Source organism: Lepus europaeus, chromosome 1, assembly GCF_033115175.1.
Source record: "Lepus europaeus isolate LE1 chromosome 1, mLepTim1.pri, whole genome shotgun sequence".
In the NCBI taxonomy this organism is placed as follows: domain Eukaryota; kingdom Metazoa; phylum Chordata; class Mammalia; order Lagomorpha; family Leporidae; genus Lepus; species Lepus europaeus.
In genome coordinates, this window is record NC_084827.1 from 53471559 (window position 1) to 53479055 (window position 7497).

The window sequence follows — 7497 nt, forward strand, 5'->3', positions numbered from 1 at the left end:
TATATAAGTGCCATTTTTTAAAAATATAACCATAATTTGTTATGTCACCCAGACAATAACTTTTTTTTAAAGAAAATGCATTTATTTATTTGAAAGGCAGAGTTACAGAGAGGCAGAGGCAGAGAAAGAGAGAGAGAGGTCTTCCTTCCACTGGTTCACTCCCCAAATGGCCGCAACAGCCAAGTTGGGCCAATCCAGAGCCAGGAGCTTCCTCTGGGTCTCCCACTGGAGTGCAAGGGCCCAAGGACTTGGGCCTTCTTCTACTGCTTTTCCAAGCCATAGCAGAGAGCTGGATCAGAAGAGGAGCAGCCAGGACTCGAACCGACACCCATATAGGATGCTGGCACTGCAGGTGGCAGCCTTACCCACTACAACACAGTGCCAGTGCCAGACAATAACTTTCTAATAGCATCTGTTTTCAGTTTTCGCCAGTTTCTTAGGAATATGTTTTTATAGTATCATCAGTTTATGAGACAGATGTGTACCTCCCGATAAGATGCACTGACAAAGATAAAAAAATATCACGTTTGTGGATTTCGACCCAAAAATGCATAAGCTTTTATATAATGAAAAAATAAGTCTAACACAGGTTGAGGGACTGTCTGCAAAATACCCCTTACTCTTCAAAAATGTCAAGGTCATTAAGAAAGTGAGACTGAAAAACTGTTCCAGATTAAAGAGAGCTAAAGATAGCACAACAGATGGATTGGATGTTAGACCAAGGGGAAAAAAAAAATGTCTTCCTTTTGCTATAAAAATTTTTTTAAAAAAAATAGTTGGACAATTGGCAAATTTGAATAAATTCTGAAGTAAATGTTATGGTATTGGTGTTAATTTCCAGATTTTGATGATCATACTATGGTTAATTATGAGAATGTCTTTGTTTTGGAGATGTAGGAATAAAAAAGCATTTTGTTTGCAATGTACTCACAAAAAATTAACATGTATATACAAAGAGAGAGAGGATGATCAAGTAAACGTGTTAAGATGTTAACACTTGGGGAATGGAGGTGAAGCGTATGTGGGTATTCCTGGAAATGTGGCATTTTTTTCTAAGTCTGAGATTATTCCAAAACTAAAAGGCTTTAGGAATGTCTTGTTCTAGTTGGTATTTTTTAAAGAATTTATTTATTTGTTTGTTTGTTTGAAAGGCAGAATGATAGAGAGAGAAAGATCTTCTACCCTCTGGTTCACTCCCCAAAGGGCCATAACAGTCAGGTCTAAGCCAGGCCAGGGCCGGGAGCCAGGAACTACAGCCTAGTCTCCCAAGCAGGGGAATGGAGGCCAAGAACCTGGGCCATCTGTCTCTGCCTTCCCAGATACATTAGCAGGGAGCTGGATAAAAAGCAGTGTGACTGGGACTTGAACTCACACTCCTGTATGGAACTGTGGTGTCTCAAGTAGTGACTTAGGCCACACTGCCGCCAAACTAGCCCCTAGTTGGTTGATTTAATCTGGTTCCAAGTGAAACCCATACATAACATTTGGTTGGTGTGGTCCTTATGGATTTTGTGATCTATAGCAATTCATCTTCCTTTTTTAAAATGTCACTTATTATTAAAGAAACTGGTTTCATTTGTCTCATTTCTGAGCTGGAATGATTGTATCCTCCTTGTATCATTTAGCATGTTTCTGTATCACTCATTTTTACTGCTACCTGATACTAGAAAGCTTCATTAAATCGAGGTACAAAAAAATTTGCACAATACTTCATAGTACTATGTGATTCCCTTTTTGTATCAGATCAGGTACATAATATGTGATAAACTACTTTTAGAACTGTCAGAAAGGACCAGTGCATTCAAGTGCTGTCATTCTGATGCATCAGTAGAAATTCCTATAAATGTTTTAGGTAACCACCTTAGTAACTTTAAGTAATTGTTATCTATTATTTTCTTAGGGATTGTAAGATGGTGATTTTCTAATTCTGTGGCTTCTTTACATGGCACAGGTACTACAGAGCACTAGAGACTGAGGTTCCAGTTTTCAGTTGCTAGTGTCAGCCGAGGTTGGTAGTGTCCCAAAATCCAACCAGCTATCCAGAGGGTCACAACTCAGTTCCTTCCACCATGTGGTGATTGTGGCTTTTGATATCTGAGCCACCAGCTTCTCAAACACCCACGGAAAACCTTTAGAAATCCAAGCGGAGAAAGACTTGGGAGCCCTTATTGTAATGAAAAATGCCTAAGTTCAAGACAGTTAAGCTTTGTTGTTTACAACCAAAGATTAAGAAAGCAGTCAGTCCTGTACCTAGAGCACTCTGTCTCCAGGGATCTGTTTGGTCAGGAAAATCAAGGAATGTCTCAAGTGTTTTCTAGAATGTGCTTTAATCTGAGGAGCCATGGAAAGAGTAGGAACAAAATAAGAATAACGGAGCTTGAGAAGAAAACTTTTTCAGAAAAAAAAGTGAATATAATAGAGAACAAATCAGATTTAAGAAGGAATCTGGAGTTGAAGGACAAACCAACAGGGTAAAGATGATGTACTAGGGGTAGTTCATATAATAAATTTTGGGGTTTTGTTTTTTGAGTAGATGTTTTTGAGTTTAGGACAGAAATGCTAACTTGGGACCAAAGAAACCTAACAAGACTGGAAGTTAAACCTCAGCAACAAGAATATAGGCCACTGCTGGCACAGTAGAACTGCATGGAGACTCCTTGGTAAGAAGCCTGGGGAACTGCTCCTTCAGAGCAAGGACGGTGATGCCCAGTGTTCCCTGGAAGTCTGGAGAATCCAAAAGGAAACGATGAATCAGATGAAAGTAGATGACTCAGGGAATCACTGAGTGTCCAGATGTCACTGTATAGACAGACAGGCAAGTGCTCCTGTGCCTAGAGAGAACACACTTGAGAGATTTTTAGAATTTAGACTCAAATGAAGACAGGTGAAAAGGAAGAGAACTAGGCAGAACCATGATTAATGGAATGCACACTTTGATTCATTGTACAACGAAACGTATCAGTTGGAGTTCTCTTTACTTGGGTGGAAAATGGCCACCAATTTTTTTTTTTAAGAGTTATTTGTTTATTTGAGAGAGTTACAGAGAGAGAATCTTCCATCTGCTGGTTGACTCTTCCAATGGCTGCAATGACTGGGGCTGGGCCAGGCTGAAGCCAGGAGTTTCAACCAGGTCTCCCACATGGGTGGCAGTGGCCCAAGCACTTGAGCCGTCTTCTGCTGTTTTCCGGGCCATTTGCAGGGAACTGGATTGGAAGTGGAGCAACTTGGACTAGAATCATGCCCATATGGCATTTTTTTTTTAAAGCAATGATTGCTTTTGGCAGACCAGAACATACTGACTTATTTATCACAATGGAAAGTCCCATTAGGTAAAATATAGAAAAGAATGTTAGATAACAAATGCCTGGACCAAAAAGGAAAGAAAGCTTAAGAAGGTGGAGCAGAGGAAAGCCATCAGATCCTACAAATAACATTAGGCCTATAGTATGTGCTGAGGTAGAAAAGGGATAAGTTTAAAGTCAGTTACATGGGCCAGCATTGTGGCATAGTGTATTAAGTCACTGCCCGCAAGGTGGCATCCCATATGGGTGCAGGTTCAACTCCTAGTTGCTCCACTCCCAATCCAGCTCCCTGCTAATGTGCCCAAGGAAAGCAGCAGAAGATGGCCCCAGTGCTTGAGTCCCTGCGCCCACATGGGAGATCCAGATGATGCTCCTAGCTCCTTACTTCAGCCTGGTCCAGCCCTGGCTATTGTGGCCACTGGAAGTGAACCAACAGATGGAAGATTCTCTCACTCTTGCTCTCGCTCTCGCTCTTCCTCTCTCTCTGTATCTCTGACTTTGAAGTAAATAAAATAAATCTTAATAAAATTTAACAAAAATAAAACAGCTATACTGTGACAAATTCAGGTATTCCTTCTTAAAAGCTATAGAGGGAAGTCAAGCACTAGGACACATCCACTATTACTAAAAAAAAAAAAAAAAAAGGCAGAGTAGTACATTTCATCAATCAAAAGCAAGGGCAGCTGTGGTGTACTGAGGAGGGCTTGGCCGAGGTAGCTAGGTTAAACTAGTCTGGTTTTTCTCAAAATGCACTCTCCCTTTTCTAGTAATAATGATAATAAGCTTAAATGGCCATATGGCTGTGTAGGATGAAAGTACGTTTCCACACTCCTCTTGTAGTTCAGGATATTCATGGGCTGGATAATTTTTTGAATGAACAGAAAAATATTTGGCTCTTGTTCCAGAGGCTTGGAAGCCCAAGACTAGGAGGTCTACATGGTGAGGGCCTCCTTGCTGTGTCACAGCATGGCAAAAGATATCACAAGGAGAGAAAAAAAACAGACATCCCTTTCTCAGGAATCCACTCAATAACCATGGTAATCCAGAATCTTCATCACCTAACCATCTCAGGACTATCCCGCTTCTCAACAGTGTTACATCTGGGATTACACTTCCAACAATAGATGAACTTTGAAAGTCATGGTTAAATCATGGCACCATGCAACTCCTCGATAGCACAAGCCACTGTAGCAGGGAACTGAAAAGTGAGCACACAGGAGAGTGTGGAAACCGTGTCGCTATTCACAGCCCATACTGGATCCTGGGATGCTGAGACAGAGGCTCTAAGGAGAAATTGAAGTTAAGAGGTTTTTTTGTTGTTGTGTTTTGACAGGCAGAGTGGACAGTGAGAGAGACAAAGAGAAAGATCTTCCTTTGGTTCACCCTCTAATGGCCGCCGCGGCCGGCGTGCTGCGGCCAACGCACTGCGCTGATCCAAAGCCAGGAGCCAGGTGCTTCTCCTGGTCTCCCATGGGGTGCAGGGCCCAAGGACTTGGGCCATCCTCCACTGCACTCCCTGGCCACAGCAGAGAGCTGGCCTGGAAGAGGGGCAACCGGGACAGAATCTGGCGCCCCGACTGGGACTGGAACCCGAGGTGCCGGCACCGCAGGCGGAGGATTAGCCTATTGAGCCGCGGCGCCGGCCCGAAGTTAAGAGGTTTTAACGTGCAGAGCAGAAAGACCTCTCAAGAGTCTCCATAACTGAACTCGCCATCATTGCCTATTCCTAGACCACAAAATGCTCACATCCCACATGACACCCTGAGAAATATCTATGGGTTCTTCCCAGAGGGATGGTTACCTCCTCAAGGGGAGATTCCTCCCAATGGGTTTTAAATTTAAGGTCAGGATTTTAGGTAACCTACACAGATTGAATAGCATCTTGCAGAAACCAAAATCAAGATGTCACTGAGTCTCTGAATGGAGAATGCAGGGTTCTGGAAGGATCATTATCTCCCTTTTATTTTTTTAAATATTTATATACTTATTTGAAAGACAGACTTACAGAGAAAAAGGGAGAGACAGAAAGAAAGGGATCTTCTATCTGCTGATTCACTCTCCAAATGGCCGCAATAGTCAAGGCTGGGCCAGGCCAAAACCAGGAGTCAGGAACTTACTCTGGGCCTTCTATGTGGGTGCAGGGACCCGAGGACTTGGGCCATCTTCTGCTGCTTCCCCAGGCCATGAGCAGGGAGCTGGATCAGAAGTGGAGCAGCTGGGACTCTAGCTTTGGCCTGGCCCAGTCCCAGCTGTTGTAGCCATTTGGGGAGTGAGCCAGCCAACATTCTCTCTCACCCCACCCCACCGTCTTTCTCTGTCTTGCTCTCCCTTTCAAACAAAAAAGAATTTTAAAAATAAATAAATAAAGTGCTATGCAGGCATCCAGAAACTAGCTCAGAAGGAAAAGAATCCAAAATTGCGCAGGAAGAATTTTAGACTTTACCGTCTTTTAACTTTAACTCGAGCAGACAAGAGATTCTAATCTTTGACCTTTAATTTTCCCTGGGAGAGTCACAACAACGGTAAAGGTTATATTTAAATTGGGGATGTCAACATTGTACTGGAATGATTTCTATTGAAGTGCCTTTACATCGTCATGTTTCTTTCCAGAACCTCTGATAGACGGTTCTGAACAACATGGTTAAACATAATTAAGGATGGAAAATACAACTGGGAACTTTCAGCAGGGGTTCAATCCGTCCATCGATGAATTGCTATGCTATTTGCTGCTGTCCTGCTCACAGCTTCGGTTGGCCTTCAGCTTAATGGTTATGCTCAATGAGCAAGCAGGAGAATCTGAGTTGTGTTGGAAAGGTGGAATGTCCTTTCCCCTAATAGCTTATTTCTGTGAGGAAGGGAATCCATGAAATAACATTCTTGGTTTCTCTCTGTACCCTCCCTCATTCCTACCAGAGAGGAATGAATTTTCTGACTGGAAACTTGGAGAACAAAAGCAGACATCTGTGCTCAGCCCCTTCCTCCTCCGTTTTCCTTTCAGATCTGCTTGTCTGCAGAGAGAACACATCGTGTTCTGCAATTTGTTCTACAAACTTTAGAGTGGCAGGCTCTGCCCATGCACTTGGAAGCCTGAGGTCTTCTAATACCATATGCAACTGTGCAAAAGTCAGCTTACTCCGCAGGTCACTGCCCACAGCTCTAAGCGCTGCCCTCCAGTATCTAAATGAGCACAAAGGTGGCATTTCATCTCCAGCTGCTTGACGGCGTATCAGGTGGCTCTTCCAGAGGGTACTTAACCCCACAAGGATGGCTCCTGCTGCCAGGATTGCCATGAAACCAGACTTACCACGAAAGACACTAAGGAGGCAACATAGATTTAATTCCACATGGCACTGAGGCTGGACGGTGAAGCCAGAGAATGGGTTGCTGGGATATGGGCTTTTTCAGAGATAATCAGAACTAGAGTCTCAGTCTGAGTTCTACCAGAAGCAGACCTTGAGACAAGACTGACAACAGGTCATTAAGAGACAAACTAAAGAGTACAGTGTTGTGGTAAAATGGGTGATGCCACCACATTCCACACCAGCATCCTATATTGGAGTGCCAGTTCAAGTCCTATGTCCCTGCTAATGCACCCACGTACTTGGGCCCCTGCCACCCATGTGGGAGACCCAGATGGAGTTTCTGGTTCCTGGCTTCAGCAAGGCCCAGGCCTGGCTGTTGTAGCCATTCCTATTTATTTATTTATTTATTTGAAAAACAGAGTTACAGAAAAGCAAAGGCAGAGATGGAGGAAAGGTCTTCCATCCACTGGCTCACTCACCAAATGGCAGCAACAGCCAGAACTAGCCCAATCTGAAGCCAGGAGCCAGGAACTTCTGAGTCTCCCATGCAGGTGCAAGGGCCCAAGCACTTGGGCCATCTTCTACAACTTTCCCAGGCCATAGTAGAGAGCTGGATTGGAAGTGGAGCAGCCAGGGCTTGAACTGGTGCCCATATGGGATGCTGGCACTGCAGGCAGTGGCTTTACCCACTATCCACAGCACTGGCCCCTATTGTAGCCATTTCAGGAGAGATCCAGTGGGTGAAAGATTTCTCTCCTCCACTCCCGTCTCAGTCTCTGTCTCTCCTTCCCTCCTTCTTCTTCCCACCTTTCCTGTCAAAAAAATAAATACATAAATCTTTAAAAAAAAAAAAAATAGAGGCCAGTGCCGCAGCTCCATAGGCTAATCCTCCG